Source organism: Lampetra planeri, chromosome 8 (assembly GCF_965212315.1).
Source record: "Lampetra planeri chromosome 8, kcLamPlan1.2.h2, whole genome shotgun sequence".
Lineage (NCBI taxonomy): Eukaryota > Metazoa > Chordata > Hyperoartia > Petromyzontiformes > Petromyzontidae > Lampetra > Lampetra planeri.
This window is the reverse complement of record NC_136114.1, coordinates 3,478,549-3,500,029: the sequence shown is the minus strand read 5'-3', so window position 1 is coordinate 3,500,029 and position 21,481 is coordinate 3,478,549. Positions and strand designations below refer to the sequence as shown.

Sequence of the window (21,481 nt, the reverse complement as noted above, 5' to 3'; positions counted from 1 at the left end):
AAAATATATTTATATTAAAACCCACATGCCCAAAGAAAAGGGTAACATATTAAGTAAAAGGGCATAGAAGAATTATCAATCATTTAAATGTATTGTACTTGTATACAATACTTTTTTTATATATATAAATTGCACACTGTAAATTATATTGTCAGCTTTCTACGAAATTAATACCCAATCCATATGTCATAATAACTGTAGCTTGTATGAAGCAGTATTTTATATAAATCAATTTCATATGAACAAGATTCCCTTGAATTGCATATTAGATCATTAAAATACCATAACCTTTGTTTTCAAAGCAAGAAGAATGTGACGCGAATTTTTACAATTAATGAGCACATCGCCATTGGTTAACCTGACTTTAAAAGTGTACACAATCCATCCCAATATTTCCTAAACAAACAAATGGGCTGGCAGTTTCTGCATCTAAGTAGAGTAATTCAATTGTTTAAATGGAATAGGAATGGATAGAAGGTTTAGCACATGTTGAGGGAATCATATTTGGTAGAGGATGTATGTGTTTAAATTACACTTGTGTATATTTGCACTGAGTGATGATTGTTTGTTGATTTTCACACAGTTAAAGACATGTATGTGCCTTAAGGAGGTCTCATCTCCTATCATACAACCATGCTCTATGGGCATGCCAATCAGGTGATGTCTGTCAAAGTGCAAAACTATTCATGCTTGTCCATTCATAAAAAAAACCCATCATTAATATATTAACTCCATTGCTAATATGTTGTTTGCTTACACATTCCATAACATTATAACGTTGTATATTATTACTTGTCTAACACTTGGCGATCAGTCAATAGTGTTTGCCCTATGTCCTCTGACAAGCATAACAATATCAAAGTCAATTTTACAGCCCTTTGTCAATACACTGCTGGATTAAGGCTTCCCTATGCTATGTCGGTCAGTAGGGTTGTTAGAATAGAACTTTGGTAGTCGGGTTCATAGTGGAGTGTGTTAAACGCTGCGCCCCCGTTCCACCACAAATAAATGTGGAATTTACACTTCTGGCTCAGTGCTGCCAATGGAGATGAGCACTAACCAATGATTTATTGGGCAGGGAGACACTGCAACTTGCTCTATTATGATAGTTATTGTCGCTATGTATATTGGCACTAAACAGGAACAAAAATAAAAACATGATTTTAAAGCCTGGACAAGCACAGTTAGAGGGAATATAAACTGTGGGTAGCCAAGGGAGGAAGCTACACGCCACAGGGGGTAGAAGAGGATTGCAGAACTGTGGTCTCGTGCCGACATTTGTATCTCGTGAAGAGAAGAGACCAGCCATGGCGCAGATGAATATGTTCATTCCAAGTCGAGGCCCAGGAGTGACGGTGTTATTTTAATAGTAGAGTACTGTAATGGGGAGTTTTGATTTTAATTTCATAGATGGAATAGCCAGAGGCCGGCCTAGGGGTGAGGTGTGATGGAGCAATCCTGGTCTGGAAGTGAAACATTGATCTCCTGAGTGAAAAAAAAGACCTGGCCACGAGGCTGAGGCTTTGATTCCCTGAGTAGGTGACATTTAGCTTTGTACACGAGTGAGGTTGTGATCTCCTTGATGAAGGAGTCCAATTTCAAAGGTGATGGTTTGATCACCCGAATGAAAGAGTCCTGTGCCACCAATGAGTTCTTGACCTCTGGGCTGAAAAAAAAACACGTTGCATCCCCCTAGCTGTATTGGTAAATCACAGTTAATCTATCAAAGCTAGTGCGATTAAAAGCATTCGCAAGAAGGGTAAGCGTTATGTTTGTTTGGAAGTACAAAATGCCAAAATGTTATTAGTTTGAGTTATTATTCACTACGGTTAAACGCTGTAGCCATCTCCGAGGAATAGACTGAGTGATCGTTTTAATAATGTACGTCTATTGACAGTAATTTTGTGCTTGTTTACCACTGTGCAAATGTATTCATTTATTCCTACAAATACTTACAAACTATACTGCAGTTTAAATACAGCTATGTATCTCATATATATCTTAAATCAGTGTGTTGTCCTACTAAAATGACTGGTGCAGTGGTCATATTCATTGGTATCTCTTAAGCCTGTGCTGGAAACATTTTAATTTTTGGTAATGGGAGCCAGTTTCTCTTCAGGGTGACGACTGCTGACCTCCTTCAAAGTGGTACTTATTTTAATGGCCTGAGGGCTGAGTTGAACACGGACAGGTATTTGAAATCACAGCCTTCAGCTTGTGAGTCTCACATCCAACCCTCCGCGTGCACTTGGAAGTGCTGTAATTATCTTTAACCCGTCAAATTGGAGATTTAAGCGCAGTACGCTATAAAGCAGTGCACGTTCGTGCACACACATAACATCCAATGTTTAAAGCAACATTATAATGGAGTATAACCTAGTATGAATGTTTATGTCAATATTCACTTCATTAACAAAGTAATTTCAAAACCGCAGAGTAATTAGTCTTCCGTATGATTAGATCAAAAACAACTCTCTGTCTCTAATCCCCTTTCCAATTAAAACAAAAGTGCTGATGTAAGTGCCAGCTGAATAGCTGTTTCAAATTTGAGCACGACGGATGTTTCCAAACTTTTTTTTTAGCACACAGCGTATGTGCAACACATTGCAGACACTCTTATAAACAAAAAGCTATGCAACAACATCGTTTCCGTGGTTCCCAAATTCTGTTACAGCTTCGCATTTGCCATATTGAAGAGGACATGCACGAAAGCATGGGCAATATTTCAAAGACATTTCCAACAATATCATTACATATAAAGGCTACATTTTTCGCTTTGTTTTAATGTAATATTAATTGCATTTTTCCTTTGAGTCCTTGAATACACTCACAAAATAGTTTTTCTCAAGAAAAGACATATACTGATAATAAAGACAAAGGCTCAAGCACTCAGAGCATTGTTGATTACCTCTGCAAAAACATGGACCATTGATAAAAAATCATTACTTTTTAAAATCACATTCACCAGATCTGGGGAAAAAAGCTGATGTGGGGTGAAATGTGAAGCTTCTTGGTCATTGAATGAGCGATGGTGGCACTGCTAAAATATTCATGACAGTTAATCACCGTGGAAATCTGTAGACATGAGCAATGGGCGGAGTGATTGTTTTAATAATGCATGTCTATTAACCGTTCACACTTTTACTGACCATACTTTTATGACTGCGTAACACTATGCGAATGTATATTATTATTTATGCGCGTGCCATGAACATATATCTTAAATAAAACCACGTATCCCTGTATGCATATCTTAAATCAACGTGTCACCATGCTCACATGACTGTAGAGTCGTGGTCAATTTTCGTTGGTTTTCCCTGAGCCCGTGGCGATTGAATGACAGCCATAGAACAGAACATACCCAGGAGGGTAACCACCACCATAAAGATGGAGTGATGACATCAGCTCGTGTGCAAAAGTGAGATGAATCATGTGAGTAAGTGGCGATGTTGTTGGGAGGCCTACTTGGTGATGTGTTTGTTATCTTGATAAAAAAGGGCAATAAAACCAGCTTAACCATTTATCACACTGTTCCACATTCTATTCACAAATGAAAAAAATCCATCTAAAGTTCCTTATGCATACACTTCATCAGATGTAGGTGGAAAAACAATAACACTACGTACAAAACTTTCTACGTTTGTTTTATTATGATATAATATCTGTAGGAAGACAAGAAAGAGTTAGCATTTAGATGAAAACCATGAAAAGATGCACTGCACATACAAAACAAATGAAACATAAGTGCAGGCACACGCTTCCATTTTTAAAACAAGTATGCATGTACAACTCTCGTCAAATCGAGGCAAAATATCAGTTAATTAAAAATATTAAAAAAATATATATCATACTTTTACATATTTTGGCTAAAAAATAGTCGTGTGATTTTTCTTTTATATATATTGGACATTTTAAATTAATATTTCAATAATAATGGCAGTACTTTTCCATGAAAGCTTCATTTAGCAGGAAGAAGGTGGGTGCTTCAATTCGGTTGTGTACAAGAGTTGTAAATGACAATTTTGGAGAAATCTGCAATGCCCCAAGAAAGCCATGGATGAGGGGAAACCAATAAAAAAGATTGGATCGTGAAGAACCCACGCGCAGCACTGTCATATTCTGGCCATTTTGCAGCCCAGCTATTTGGGATTGTTTTGCAATCGACTATCACTGCCTCCAAAGTGCTGGGTTAATGGCATGTACCACCAGGCCCCCCACAGAGAGATGTACATATAGAGATGTATATGCATGGAGATGTATATACATGGAGATGATTGTACAGACACGGTACAAAGAACTGCATTGTAGCATGAACAGATTCAACACCCATGAATGGCGCAGAACAGCTAAGGGTATAGCCAAGTGTACAGACAATGATATATGTACGTTAGATCATTCACTTAGGTGCTCTGTCTAGAGCCTAGGCAGCCAGCCATTATTGACCAGAAGTGTCACTGGCTACACATTTCAATGGAGATGCCATTAGGCCAGCCAGGCCCCATGGGCCCTCCCTTAATGTATGAATGCTCCACCATACTTCATACAGCTTCCCCCCCCCCCCCCCCCGTGGATTCCACAAATCTATAATTCCCACAATCCTGTCACGAACGATGTTCAATTCTAAGAATTCCAGGCTGGGAATGAAAATAATTGCCCAGCTCTAGTTAACACACCAGAAGTATAACTTGTTTTAAGCTATATTGAGCAAGGAGAAGCTCAGTCCAGATTATTATATCAATTGCCATTGATTTTAATGGACAAAAATCAATTCCAATATAATGAGAAGATAACAATAGTCTGACTTTTTTTTATTAAAGCATGTAAAAATGGATACTACGCAATCCGCAAAGCCATCACCCCAACTGTGAGGAAGGAACCATCTGAGGATCCAATAAAAAACATCACCTTGCCATACATAGCAGAGGTAACCAAAAAGATTTCCAAAATCATGAACAAACACAAGATCCAGGTCCGATTTAACACAGTACATAACATTCGTGATCTGATCCCATCTGTGAAGGACAAGATTCCTGACATGCAATATCCCGGCGTCTACAAACTAAGCTGTATCTGCGGCAGCAGTTACATTGGGGAAACGAAGCGACATGTCTCGGACCGTGTTCGTGAGCATAAGGCAGATTTGAAACATGGCAGGACCAATACTTCTGCTGTGGCTGATCGTTATTTTAATGCAGCTGGCTCACACGAAATTGATTTCTCTAAGATGATGGTAATTTGCAAGCCTACTGGCTATCAACAAAGATTCGTTCATGAAGCCATCCATATATACAGACACAGACACAATTTCAACTGAGAAGATGGTTATGAGCTCAGCAATCATTGGAAAGATGTCATCAACCACTTTGGGTCATGACTTGATTTGTGTTTTCTTGTCAACCTCCACCGTCAGCAGTGTGGGTGTGTGGAGCTAGGTGCAATGATTGCCTGGCAGCCCTTTGATTGGTGTAGACCTACTGCCAGTGTCGGGGTTTTCTCTGACATTAAAATTAGCTGCCCAGCCCATGCTGCTGACACACTTAGGCTACGACCATCTCTAAACCTTTGTAGTGACATCGCAGGATGTCACTGTGTAACGCCGGCCCTAGAGAGGCACGGTGTGCGATGTATTGACATCGCGGACACCACTTGGATGTAGGTGTAGTACCGGCCCTAGAGGGGCTCGGTGAGCGCTGACTGGCAGTGCTGGATGGCACCACGCTCTGCGTGTAGTGCCGGCCCCTACAGGATAGGGTGTGGGAGTGCCGTCCATAGAAATGGGGCTACTAGGGGCCATGGCACTCTGGTTGACCCCAAAGGACACGTGACCGGTTAAGTCTACACAGGGCCCCCAAGTGAGGGCTAGGGGTGGTCACGTGTCAGGGTCGAGATCCTGCTCAAGGATTCTAGAAGGTGGTCGTGGCTAAAGGCGGAGCCAGCCACGCCACAGAGGATATAAGCCGGGTCCCCCAAAGGGACCGGCTGCTGTTGTTCATCCTGAAGAAATCTACGTTCTACGTCCTACAGAGTCACCAACACATGGACCTGGACCCAAGTTGTGGTCCGGTACGTTGTAGCTACTCCCAGTGTGATTAGTGTAGTTAGCCTGGTGGTCACCACCATAGGTTGTTATCCTGTTAAGGGGCAGTTACCCCATGTGTTGGTGTTAATAAATGTGTTGCCTCCATAGAGTACGTCTGTGACTCAGTTGAACTCACGACACCTTTATAAACAGTTGGCCTTTAGAGGCTGACCCTCCTTTTCCTGATGACGACCGCTTGTGTTGCGATCAAAACGTCATGGTTTTTGTTTTTTATTTTCATTTTTATTTTATTTTTATAACTGAAAGAACCAGAATAAGTCTACATTAAAGACTGCCAGTACACTCACCGACGTTAAGAACCAGGCTACAGTTTACATTAGTGTTTTTTCTTTTTATAATTTTTTTATTTTTACTTTATTTATTATTATTATTTTTCTATCTACGTGACTTTACCGAAAGAACCAAAGAATATCCACAAAAGGTTTTCATTTCAAGCTAAGACATAGGTCGGGCAGGGTTCAAATACCAACTCCCAGGAAATTATGCAATGTTGCGCCAACAGTGGTATGTGCTTGGAACCGCTGGGTCAACGTTCTACCAAACTTCCGATGTTTTACTGGACTGCTGCCACTGATATCATGCATGGTTGTGAATGCAGCTCGAATAACTCGGGTACAATGCTCCAAATAAAACAGATGTGCCCGCAAAACACACTCACGCATAATTGTGTGTGCACAGACACGCACATTTCCATGACAATGGTGACTCAGAAAGGCACAGATTCTTTATCAAGAAAGGATGAAGGTCACATTAGTCCCTTGCTAGGCAGCACAAATCTGTCTCCCAAGCACAGAATCTTACATCACTTACATCATATTGTTGACGCCAAAAAGGGCTTCTGGCAACCAAAGCCACGATTAAAAATGTCCATCAAAGTGCAATATATTATAACTTTACCATCCACTACACACAGCACCGTCAGTGTCTTTTGTAATCCCGCTTTTCACAATGTTTATAGAAGGCATGCCGTTTGCCAGGCACAGCAGTGAGAGCACTGGTCATTGTTAGTCACCATTTAGAAGGTAACAACTTGCTTGAGTTATAAAGACAAGGAAGTGCCTCCCACCAAAACACCCAGAATGTGCTTGATCTCATCAGATCTCAGAAGCTGGTCAGCTTTGAACCTGGACGGTACTTGAATGGATAACCAACATGCTGCAGAGCTACATGATGGGTAGCAGAGGGTAGTGCAGCAAACTTGACGTATCTACTGCTCTTCTAAAATCCCAAGTCGATGCTTCCCACCTTCGCCAACCTTCAATGGTAAGCGTGGTGAAGTATGGTCAAATAACTCCGACTGTCCGCGCAGCATGGGGAGTCCTTCATCCAGCAGTGGACGAGGGGCATGCATGTACTTGTACAAATATATAAAGTGCACGTGCAAAACATGCACACAGTCATAATATTGGGAAACCACGTTTCAACACGTAATATGTAACTCAGTGGAAATAGAGACTCTGAAATTGAATATCAATTCCATGGTGCTTCTGTAAGCACATCAGATGTTCATAATCCAGGAAATTTTCTTCATTAAGCATCTGTGAAATCTCACTGGTTTTATCCTGTGTTCCACTGTCAATCTGCCTATTGGATACTCTTGCACATTTAATTAAATAACTGCAATCCACCTTTATTAAACGGAATAACACTCACCACAGCTGGTAGAAACAAATGAATGGACCAGATTAAAATGTGTGCACAATTTCGATGTGTTTAATATAAGTCATTTATATCTAATGAGGTGGCTACGTCGGGGAGCCTGGAATATTTATCATTGAGAAGCTTAAATTTGGCCATTTTAATTTTGCACTTTTCCTCTGGACACTAAGCAACAGAGGGGATCAGTTCATGTCTGGTGGAAAGAAATGTAATGGGGTGCCACGGTGGTGAGATGTTAACTACCTCGCCTGGTATGCAGGAAGTAGTGGGTTCGATCCCGACCCTGTCGCCTGTATATTTGGAGATTGCGTGAACATTTGTCATCTTCAGAAGGTATCCCACTGCAAAGCAGCCCGATGTTACCGTAGTATACGTACAAAGCCAAACGCTACAATGTACGTGTTGGCGAAGAGACATTTAAACCACTCTTGTGAGCATGAATAGATTTCACATTATAGTAGTTCATTATGTCAAGTATCTTATGAGCAGAAAAGGATACGAAATTGTCCTTTAAAATCTGAAACTCATCTCTGGTCTAAATACATACCCACCTATGTTTCTGGTCCTTTTTAAATAGAAGAGTGAATCACAGGCAGAGGAGAAGAGTAAATTTTTGACACTGGACAGGGGTAGAGATTCAGCAGCACAGACAGTCACGTGGATGGAGTTTCACATTAAGGACACAGTAGAGGAGGTGGTTTTGGCAGTCACCCCATTTTGTCCATAGGACAACCACTGTTGCTTTTCTGCAGAGTAGTACTAATTGTATCAGTCCTGCTGAGATCATGGGAGAATCAACCCTGGAGAGGGTTGATTTTTAACTTCAAATCATCTCACCCTGACTATGTTGTCCCAGTAACCTTCCTACAGTATGTCACAATCACAAATATGGCATATGGAATGGATGGGAGGTCTCATTATGCCTGCATCAGAACCCGGTACCAACACTGTTGAGCTTCTGGGCATAAATCAGCTGCCAATGATGAAGCATTTGAAAAAAAAGACAGGTGACAAGAGAATGCCTACCCACAAACTAACCCTTTTAAAACAGTCTGCCTCACCTGATGAGGGACGCTTGTGTTGCGCCCAAAACGTCGTGATTCATTGTATTTTATACCTACGTGACTTTACCGAAAAAAACAAATAGTATGGATTCCTGCAGTCATGAAAGCTTAAAATCAAGATTTAACATGTGAAACCTTTTCCTTTAATCAACCTATTCAACCTCTAACAGCTAAAATGTATAAAAATTATAGATTAATTTCACACAGTTGATTATTAGACTGTACAGAATATGAAGGAGCACCTTCTGGAGTTGAGCAAGAGAGGACTATCAAAGCGACACCAAAATGAGATCTGTAATGCCTCTTCCATCACCATTATACGAGGTGCCACTTACTAGGGGGGAATTATAGAAGCGGTTCTTCATCTGATAAGAATACTTTGAGAAAATATAATATCAACGGTGACAATGAAATACAATATCTGCAGTCCAATTTGCGCTTGGTCTAAATTCATGGGCGCTGTTAATATCCCAAAAGCTCTTTAACTGTAATCGTACAAAACTTACTGTGTGCTTATAATGAAGTGAGGTTTTCGGTACCATGTTCTTATACACAATGCACACTTTTAGTACATGCGGTCACTTCCTAAAGAGCATACCCACCTATAGGTTAAAGAGTATGGCCCATCTTAAAAAAAAAATCTCATCAATATCACATTTTCACCTTTTCCCACAAACCTTATTTAATTTGCAACAGCTAATTATCACGATGGATGGGGGGGGGGGTATAGGGGCTGGAGAAGTGAGCTACATGATATAAATGTATATATTTTATTACGCAGTTATATTCCTGCTGCTTGTAGAATCTAAAAACCATTAAAGCAACAGTTATACGGAATGTGAGGAAAATGGTCCTGATATAATCAATCAGGTCTACATGCTCTCCTGCAAAAGCGCATAATGAATCGGATGATAGTGCTTTTTCAAAGAGGTATGGGTATTTTGCAGATGATTTAATCAGAACCGTTTCCAATAAAAACAGTTAAGGGTAACAATAGGAGTGGTTAGCAGTGCAGCCAATGGGGAATTGCAAAGATTACGGAACTCATGGCATGTGCCAGCTAAAACAAAGAAAGGGAATGCTTTCTGTAACCTGAGGCTATGCACCACGTGCATTTTCCAATGGTATCCTCTGCTTATGGAATAAAAAAAAGACTTGGGTGGAATCATGTCTGGTGCTGCCTGCTGTGACCTTACATGGAATGAGACCAGAACCTTTGAAGGGAGATGTGGAAGGGGCTGAATTGCAGTGGTAGAAATTATATAACACAAGCTGATGTGCAATGTCTTCTCCCGTCTGCTCTGGAACATCCACGTGACATTTACTGAGTTATGTGTGCGGCTCCAGAGATCTTTGCTAAGGCTCATTGGCTTTCATTGAGCAATTCAGAACACGTAAATTAATCATGAAAACACTATGCTATCGCAGCTTCATTTTCTAGGAGGCACTTGGATGGAACACAGCACTTTCTTTTCACTGGTACTCACCCCAATTATTATTGTAATCAGTCTACTGTTCGATATGATTATAATTTATAGTGAAAGCTTTAACACGAGGTGGTCAAGTGGCCGAGAGAGCTAAATTCCCATGTTGAGAGCATTGAGCCAAAAACTGCCAAGATGCTGGGTTTATACCGAACCAGCCACCTACAATTCAACTATATTCTTAATTTTGGACGAGAAACATTATATTGTTACTTTTCCTTCTCTTTGAAATCTGAAAAAAACATCGTCCAAAACTTTAGCCCACAGTTGCATTTTCCACTATATGGCAATGGTGGTAAGTTTGTGTTTATTCCTGCATACCAATGCTGATTCAGGGCCTTAAATGTTATCTTGAACATGCAGTGTTTTTAAAAGTTTCAGCACAGCCATCAATGATAGCACAACACATTTGTTTTACTTTTAAATGCTTTGTTTTTCTATCCCCAACTCCTCTAGATAGAATGTATAAGTGTCAGATGACTGACATTCAACCACCCACCTTTTTGCATGAAGAACGAAGCAGCACTGGCTGCCTGCAGGAAAAATTTGATTGCATTGTCTTCTGGGACCACATTCTCTGCAGTGATGATGCAGCACTCTGCATGTTTGTGGGAAGATGTGAAAGCACTCTCATCACCTAATGATCACTCTGATAGCACAACTGGGACACGTTTAGTGAGAAGCCTTGAGACTCTGACATATCTCTAATGTTATGAGCAAAAATCACCATGGTTTATTTGATAGCACCTGTTGAGGGAAAATGACATAGCACTGTTTAATTATGTAAACTTAATGAGAGACAATAAAATTGCACTTTCTATCAAAAATATAAATGAGGACATGACTAAACATAGATACTAATGACAAGTATTATGTAAGTTTTAAATGGTTGCCTGATTTCACTGCCCTTTAAAATTATGTAATCAGTCGTAATGCCAATAAATGCCATAATTATTACATGGCTCTTGAGGGGAACAAAAAAGAACGGAAGGTAACCTCCTGTGAGTATGAGAAGTACTCATGCTCGTCTCTTCGACACCAATAGGAACTTCACGTGAGCAAGTGTAATAGTCAGGCCTGACCTGGAGAAAAAGGTATCATGGCATGTGCATCCAATATTCACACTTCCTCCAGTAAACTGTAATTTTGTAAATAAGTTCTGGGGTCCCATGTTCTGGGGTCCCAATTTATGTCATGGTCCTGTATGTGACATCCATCTCATAGTTAGTGTGAAGGTCCAGCTTTGTAATTCCTTGCTCACACCACTGCTGGCAGAAGAGCCTCCACTGGAGGGAGTTCTAGGAGGCATTTGGCCTACTCTTCCATGCTGGCCAAACGTCTTGGAAGAGGTGGGAGTTCCCACACTTGCTACCTCACCACACGAGTCCTGCTGATCGGGCGCCACGGTGACGAGATGTTAACTACCTCGCCTGGTACACAGGAGGTCGTGGGTTCGATCTCGACCCTGATGCCTGTATATTTTGAGTTTGCATGTTCTCCCTGTGGTCGCGTGGCTTTTTCTCTCTGGTTTTCCCCTCCACATTTAGAAACATGTGTTTCGAGTATTTGGCTGCTATACATTTCGACATGATGAGCCACTTTGTTGAGCTATCATTTGTGACAAGGTCGCTTATGAAAAATAGCTATATAGTTCAGTGGGTCTTACCTGGTAAAATAAAAAAAGACTTTACTCTTTTGGTTCTTTCGGTAAAGTCACGTAAAAATAAAATAAAAGTAATAATAGAATACGACGTTTCGATTGCAACACAAGCAACCGTCAATCAGTTATGAATGAATGAGAAAACAAACCTAGTAAACTTAGAAATGTAATGCAATGCAACATAGAGAGTCGGCTAACACGACAGTAAACCGACTCTCTGTGTTGCATTGCATTACATTTCTAAGTTTACTAGGTTTGTTTTCTCAAACTTCCTATTTCTCTCTCTAAATTTTTTACCAGGTTTGTCAAGTTCCAATTTCTCTCCTCCGGCCGCTAAATTTAAACTGTTTTGTCAAGGTCCGATTTCTCTCCTCCGGCCGCTCTCATTGACATGCTAATTTCTTTGCCCCCCCCCCTCTATATAATGCCCCATCACAGAGTCGTTGTTTCTCTGTGTGTGTCTCACTGTGTGTCTCTTGTGTGTGTCTCTCTCTCTGTGTCTCTGTGTGTGTGTCTCTCTCTGCTTGTGTGTCTGTCTGTGTGTCTCCGTGTCTGTGTTTTTTTCTCTCTCAAATTTAGCAATCTTTGGAAGAACGCAATCAACCAGGTAAAGTGTTAACTGTTGTGTTAGCCGACTCTCTGTGTTGCATTGCATTACATTTCTAAGTTTACTAGGTTTGTTTTCTCATTCATTCATACCTGATCGACGGTTGCTTGTGTTGCAATCGAAACGTTGTATTTTATTATTTATTTTCTTTTCTTTCTACGTGACTTTACCGAAAGAACCAAAGAGTAATTCCTGCAGTCACAAAAGCTTCAAATAAAAACGAGTTTAGTTTTATAGAGTTTAACAGCAGGGTATCCATACTGCCGGGTGGATAAAGACAGGGGGGGATGGAAAAACCAGACCATTGTTTCAACTTCCATGCCAGGAGGTCGAACTGGCAACCTCTGCATTGCACTAACCATTGCACCAACCATTGCACTAACCATTAGACATTGGCAGCATCCCTTGGAATAACGTTATTTTTAAGCCACTTCTAAACAAAACAAAAAACAAAAACATTAAACGCTATTACTGCCTATACTGGGGAGAGGGATCACATCTATTCGCTGCGGTTTTCAAGCCAGCCTTCAAAGATTCAGCAATCTCAGGAATACAAATGAAGATGGGTGCTCAGACTGTTTGTAAACATAAGCGACGGGCAATCCATGACCCTGCCAGCCTTGCATGCCGCAGTATGAAACAAACAACTCTGAGCGAGCAATACGAATGACGCCTCGCCAATCACGACTGAAGCCTCGTGTCTGGGCTTCGAGGCCAAGTTCAGAGATTCTGCTCCGAATATATTCATCACAGGATTGAACGGCGAGTGCTGCCGATTCGTGCACTTAAATTGTGCACGAACGTACCTGTTTAAAAACACCGTTGTATGACGCGTCTAAAATTTTTACAAACATTTTTATAAAATTATCTTAAAATATATATTCCTTTAAAATTCTCCAGAACCCAGGAAAGTGGCACTGTGGCGCAACAAATTTTTACTATTTAGTGGGAAGTAAATAATTGTTGTGCTAAATAAATTAGACTGATCCTTGACATTGCCTGCGGTATAGGAGTGTGGAATTTCCACCATCTCCCCAGAGCCACCAGTGTCAATAAGCACTGCCCTGTGGTCACTTGGGCAGGGATACTTTCAAATTTTAATTCACAATGTACGGTGTACATCATAGGTAGAGAATGGGAAGCTAAAGAGACAAAAAAAACAACTACCGTATTTTCTCGCATATAGCCCGCATCCGCATATAACCCACATACGCATATACCCCGCAAAAATAGCGTTTTGTGTAAACAAAATTCAGATAGCCCGCACCTCCATATACCCCGCATGCATTCACGTATTTAACGTGGTTACCGCAGCTTAATTCCATCATATTAATACGAAGTTTACATTTGTAATACATTCCACTATCAATTGTTAACATTAAAATCATAACGTGCATAAAGAAAACAAACTAACCGGAAACGAGTGAACTTAAAACAGTAAATAAGTAACAAAAGTAAATATCCAATAAATAAGTAACACATAACTGGTAGATAAGTAAGTACAGTTTTAGCACTGGTAGATTGCGCACTGCGCAGACAATAGTGGCACTACGGTAACGCCGTTGCCCCGCCCCCAACCCCCCACCTCTCTCTCCCCCCAGCTCTCCCGTCGCCGGTAAACAAAGTGCGCCCACTTCAAACATTATCGTTTCATTGTACAAACAATTCGAATAATTTAAAACGTGGTAACATGTGCAATTTTAGTGTGAGTGGTTTATTCAGCGGTGCTTTAGTCAATGGTAAGTGTTGCATAGTGGATAGTCCTACCATGAAAAAATGTAACGAGTTATGACATGTCACACGTGTAAAATATTTTTGGGATAGCCCGCACCTCTATATACCCTGCAGGGTCTTGTTTTGTTTGTAAAAAGTGGTATACCCCGCGCGGGTTATATGCGGGAAAATACGGTACTTGAATTTCCATGAAGATCGGAGCATGACATTCAGATGGTTATCTACAACAATGATAGCCACGAGAAAAGACTGGTCTGTGAACCCATCATCTAAAGACCCTTTGCTATAAGCACGCTGTTGCTTATGGAGAAACATTTAGATGAAACACCAGCTTGTTAATATCACTGGTTGTAAACAGCTTGAGGTTTCCATGCATCAGGAAAGTGATGGTAAGGATGCATGTTCCATAGTTTAAGGAGTGCTCATAAAATATCACCAGCACTTTTGAGTATTACTTCATGCACGGAAGAGCCACAACCATGGAAAAATCTATATAACATAGATGGCGACGATATTATTCATTGATGGCATACAAACTATTGTCAATCAGTGTCTGATCACCAATTGTCTAGCTTTAGACATCCAATACGCAGAGCCAGGCATAGTGCTCTTGGTAGTACCCAGAAATTGTAATAAACAGTATGTCTACTGGGAAAGCAATACAACTGTGTAAACAGTTATTCGTTTTTGTTGTCGTTGTTGTAGTTGTCATGAGAAGCACTTATTTGGTTAAAAAAATCCCAGATTCCTTACCGATTAACTGAATATTTTACTGGGGGATTTGAAACAAATGTATGTTGCATGACAGTTGGAAAGGTACTCGACTAACAAACGCAGAATTTTTGCTAACAAAATATTTCTGCAGTCAAATCTTGACTTAAAGCTTTCGTGACTGCAGGAATTCATATTCTTGGGTCTTTCGTTAAAGTCACATAGATAGGTTCAAAGAAAATAATAAAAAAAACAACAGAAAACTACGACGTTTCTATCGCTTACGTTGCGATTGAAACTACAACGTTTCTATCGCTTGCGTTGCAACAGTATAGGCTGGCATAGGTGTGTTTACATACATGTTTGTGTGTTATGTCCCTTCAGTATTGCAATTACTCTCAGTCAGATCTCCACCACATGTATTAATTTACCGTGCGTAATCACTTTAATAGTATCCGAAATTTAACAGAACATTATTTTGGGGTCTGGGGAATTGCAAAGTAATTCAGACAGATGCAAAGGAATGAATAAACAATAGAGCCTCAAGAGCAATATCGCAGGCTAAATTATAATTAATTGCTGATAAGACCGATTACCATTACACTACCAAGGGAATGATATGAGGAACATTGCAGGAGTGCAAATACAGCAGGACTCGAATAACCCACACTCAGATATTCTGCAAAGTTCAGGGAGGGGCCAATTCCTCCCAAAATATGTGGCACGCCACACATCAGCGGCATCAGCGGCATCCAGGCGTGCCAACCTCATTATCCGCGAATCTTTCGCAGACTACTGGAGCTGTGTGACTCGTCCCACTCGCAGCCCATTGCACCAATCTTTCAACGGATTAAAAATCCTTCGCGGGGTCCGCAATCTGTGAGTCTTATAAGTGGACAGGGATAACATGGAGCTGCAGGAATGGAACTGCAGGGAAATGCGCAAGTGAGATGGTTTATAGTAATTATTGTTACCGTATTATTTATTTAGCTTTTTGTTTTGTTGTATTGCATCAGCATAGACCATCTATGCTGACGTGTTTAGCGGGAGAACAAAACACGTTTAACATACACCCATATGGCACATTTGGGACATATTGATCATAGAAAAACTCGTAATCTCATGATCTGCGTATTTATCGCAGATAAATGGAACCACGAGTCATACGATTCCCCTCTCGTCTGCAATTAATGCAATCGCACGGCGTCTCCCTCCCGTAACCAACAGGACACCACACATCAGCACAAACATTTTTTCGTTGCATGACAGAACTGACCTCCACGGTGCGCCACGGATTACAGGACACACGATATGGTCCTCCCCCCATATTACTGCGAATCATTTGTGTGCTGCTGTATGTGGGAGTTCCACCCCACCCCACTCTGCTACGACGCACTGAGCATATTTACAATCGCTGTTTTTGCAGGTATTTAACTGCAGTGCACTTAAAACAAGAGTGCAATCTGCATGCAAACAGAGAATCAGAGAATATACAGAATTTTCCCCAACATGATACATGCATGCGCTGTAAATAGCTGTGCCATTCCCACTGGAATTCTCGCCACTGGCCACTAATAATATTTTAGATTTTGCCATTTCATGATTGATTTGCTCTACCTTGTCAAAGTGCTGTGATTTTATTTTCTAGTGATGCACTGCTCAGGTAATTCATGAAGCCATTCCGCACCAGTCCTGTGTTGGAGTTTGTCTCGGGGGCAGGCTAATTCATGGAATGGACACTTGTACACGGAGTTATACAGTTTGGTGTCTCTCAGCTCTTTAACATCGCGGACACGTTCTGTAAGATTAATTATTTCATTAAACAGCTCCTCTGTGTGTTGCGTGCAGTGGGTGCATTCAGGCAATTAAGCTAATTGCTTATCGGGTCAATCAACTCACCTGCCTGCTAAGCTTTGACAAAGAGGACAGACCTGTGGATGGCGTATCGTGCAGTGGTTTGTTAATTTTCGGTATGTGTCTGCACAAGGACACAGACCAAATGAAAGGATGCATGTAAAAGCAAATGTAAGCAGATATCCCATTCGATGTTGGTACAAATTAATAAAAACATATTCAGGGACATCAACCTACCGGCTTTCCAGACAAATATTATCAAGCGGCATTTGTTCAACTCGCCAAGCTGTGGACCGGTTTTGATGTTTTTTTAGTCACGTTAGCAGAGTGCTCTTGCCAATCCCATGTGGCAATCTGAAAGCATTTGTTGAACAAGCCTGACGATGCTGATGAGACCCTGAAGATCAAAACCGGTTCAGAGTTTCTGTGCGTAAACAAATGCTGCTGGAGAATATTGGCCTGGAAAGCCGGGAGGCGAACTGAATACAAAAACGTGTAATTTACATGCGAAGATTGCAGAATGGACATCCGCTTATATTTGCTTTTAGCCACAATACTCAACGCACGCTTCACAGATCAGTCCGTGTTAACTCAAAAACAAATGTATTCACAAAGTACACATGTAGACACATTGCTGTGTGCATCCCGCCGCGAGAGGAACGCCAGCTAATTACGCCGCTCCAATTTGAAAGGCTAATTGATGCTTGGTTTTGCCTTTCAATTCCAAAATTGTTATTGTCTGACTTGGTGCCATAAATAAGCATGTGGATAATTAACAAACAAAAAACATACTTTAGAACCACTGTGTGAGTAATAGCACTGAGCAAGGCTGCGATCCAACATTGATAATGAGGGTGGGCACGGATTGCTTAGCGACAAACTGAAGCAGAGTTTCTGCAAAACTCAATATGGAGATTCGGCATGTAATGAATTGTATGAATCATCAATGGTATTGACTAAAACTCATTTTTGCATTCAAGTTTACATTAATTGCAACAATCCATGTAATATGCATGCATTTACCATGTGAAAATGTTTTGGTCATGTTAAATCAATGTTGATGGAATGACTGATACTGTCCAACAGACGAGATGAAGAGCAACACAAACTAGACAGCAAAATTTAGACCAATGAGTGATTCGCGATTCGAAAAATCATGCACACAAATTGTGACAATTCATAAACTCATAGAGGATGGAGGAGATGAATCGTTCCACGCTCGATTAATATTCACAATGAATGTAAGCAAACCAATGTGCCTGAGGAAGAAAATGTTCAATCAGTGCATACAATTAGTTATGAAAATATGAACCAGCAACATAGACACTGACAAAGAAAACAGAACGAGCGAGGATATATCCTTGCAATTACACTGGAAGACAGAAAGTAAAGAACATGGATTGAATAACAATGGAAATCAATGTTACTGACCATTGACAACAGTAAGTGGCACTCGGGTATGACATTGCTGAAATAAATCGTGGCCAATGGACAAGACTGGGGATGGAATGGGGGCCAAAGGAGAGAATGTGCCCACAATTACATCCGCCATGGGGATGGAACTACACGATCGGTTCACTTGCAGCAGCAAGACGGATTGTGGCATCGGGGTAACAAGAGGGATTGTCACCACGTGGAGAAGCCTTCACCCAACAGTCGAGATACAATGGCGGAGTATGATCTCTGCACAGTGAGGTGTTTGAACATCTATCGACTTTGTTGATATGAGCTAAATTTTGAACTCACCGCTGTCGATACTTTGTCAGTGAAACAGCGTCGTAAATCGCTTAAACTATGACAACAAACACAGCGAACACTCCAAAACATTGGACGGCATTTAATGTTAATAATAACAGTTTAGACTTTGCTGGGCTTAGGAAGGTTTATTTGGTGAATATTTTCAGGCCAATCACAGTCAAGGCATGGAGTGCAGTCATGTGTAAGTCTTTTTCTCACGTATAGCTGAATGTAAAATTCCCAAATCTAAGTAGGTATTAAGGCTTAGTTTATCGAGCCGATTGAAGGCATCTTCCTATGACTTTACTCCGCAGTGGAGAAATAAGGATCATAGGAAGACCGAATCTCAAAATGTCACAGGCTCGTAAATGTGAAGTTGGATAAAATGAATTTAAACGTCGTTTGCCATTGATAAATAAAATTACCGTGTCAAATTAGCGGGAAATGTATGCCAATAACTCATAGCCAATACTGGAGATGAGCAATTCTAATTGAGAGGAGTAGCCAAGCCACATGAGGGTACGGTAGTCTGCAACATAGAGCTAGAGTCGTAAGTCAGGTCAAATAAAGTTGGAAAGACTGAGGAAAATTCCAAATGCCAGCAGTGCAATGTTCCATTTTGCAGGCAAACAGCTCAAGTTCAAGTTAATTTATTAGGTATAGCCCTGTGAGCCATTCGGCTCTTGAATCCGGTGCAACCGCAACAAACAAAAAACAAAAACAGTGGAGACAGGCGAGAGGTGTCAAACAAGTGTCGACACCAAATCCGAGAAATCAAGAGGCAGAATCAAGGCACACAGTTTTGAAGACTGTAATAGTGGCAATATCCACGTAAGATAAGAAGGTCGACTGAACAATGAGAGAGTAGCCGTGGCAAATGGGTGAGGGCAAACTCTTCAACCAGGAGGACAGCTTCATGATGGATTCTTTCTAAGAAGCGAATACCAGATCGTCGCAGGATTATATAAGCATTGGAGAGAGACGTATGGTCACAAATTCCTTGCCTATAACCCGTCAAGCTTGGTTGTTCTTTAATACAGCTTTGATTTATCAGTATTATTAAGGAAAGGAAACAATTATATATGCGGACAGGGAGAACAAACAAAAACATTTAATTGAACATATCCGTATTATCTATATAAATAACGACCTTAATCTGTATGTCTCAAAAGCCTCTAGGGTACTTTCCGACAAAGTAGAAAGCTGGCATTTACTACATATGTAGCTTTTAGGACACAAATAACAGAAAAAAATCGGAAAATCCGAATGTTTTTATTTGAAGGCCCCTAAATCTCGATTTTAAGTGTCCCATAAAAATGTTTGTGCGTGTCATTCAGAAACCATTCAAAATATAATATTGTGGGGTTTTTCGTTTGATAGAGCGTTAAAAAGCAAATCAAATAAAGGCGAGAACCATTGTTCTATCTGTTATTGTTTTTGGAGCTATTTTCGGATTAAAGCGTTTTTTTACTCAAAAATACGATTTTGTAATATACAAATCTGAATAATTTGAAAACGGTAAAAGATAGGAGCTTCCCCTCAGAATATAAAATTAATTCATGTTTGCTATTTCTAATAAAAAGCAAACGGAATCTTTACATTGAGCGGTTTCCGATGGGTACGTCTTTAAATATAAAATGTTGAATCAACAACTCTAGTTTCATGGAAAATACACATTTTTGGAGTAGTTGTTAGTGTTTGATCGTAGATAAAAATTCAAAAAAATAAATCATATAAGCTTTGAAAACTTTTGCCTGACGAAGACAGTCTTTATGAACTAGTTCATAACAATGATTTACATTTATAAGGCACGTTTCATCCGTAGATCCCAATGTATGCGCCGTAAAATTGAGCTTCAAATCAAGCCGCTGATACACGAAGAAAAACCGTGACATATAGCCTGGATTGCCCTTCCAAACACATCCACAACTGAAGTGTGTGAGTGAAAAATGAAAAGCTTCGCAACAAGGCGATGCATCTGAGGGTGTGCCCGTGGGTACGCGTCCATGCACATGTGCCTACTCGTCAGCGCAGATTAAAGCATTGTCATAGTCCTTGCATTTTGCACTTTTGTCAGCGTGTGTGTATATCTTTGTGCGTGCGAGTCTTTATTCAGGTAAGCTATGCTCACACTTCAGAGTGAGCTGACATACAAATACTGAAGTGACATTCCTAAAATTCGTAAGATTCAGCAGGGAATGCCTGAGGCTCAGAGATTCAAACCAGGAATTCTAAGTTTGAAGATTACAAAATTCCACTCATATATTAGGATTATGAGATATGTTTGCCTAGAGCCTATTCTTACATAAGTATGGAGTGGTTTTGATTTGCCATCGATCATTGAAACGTGCTTTGTTTCATTAGAATAGACCTGGTTTGTGAGTTTTCTGCAAAAATATGTAACTGCCACCAGCATCACATTGCCACCACCACCACCCAACACCATCACAGCCAATATACCATCACCATCAGTACGACCAAAACCATCACTGCTGTAAGAACCGTTATATCCCTGACCATCTTCATCAAAGCATCATTATACTCATCACTATCATCACCATATAACCATCATTACAATCCACCATCATCAACCTCACCTTCATCACCACCACTGCCACCTTCAACACTAGCATATCATCACCACCACCAAACTCAATGCTACCATATCACAAAAAATACCCTCATCACCCCCAACACCCCCAACACCATCATCAGGATCATAATGGTCTTCCTCACCACTATCATTACCAACCTCAAGGTCCTCACATCACCACCACCACCCTCAACTCTCACACAACAATAACAACAACAGCCACCACTCGCCAATACGTGGCGGCAACGTCAGCACGGTGCTTGTGCCAGGCTCGGTTG

At 40.6% G+C, this 21,481-nt stretch overlaps 1 protein-coding gene across 1 annotated transcript in view; it reads right to left on the bottom strand.

The window, feature by feature from the left end:
* TMTC2 (transmembrane O-mannosyltransferase targeting cadherins 2) overlaps positions 1–21,481 on the bottom strand; it is a 270,005-nt gene that overhangs the window by 74,373 nt on the left and 174,151 nt on the right. The gene's annotated exons all lie outside the window — the stretch shown is intronic.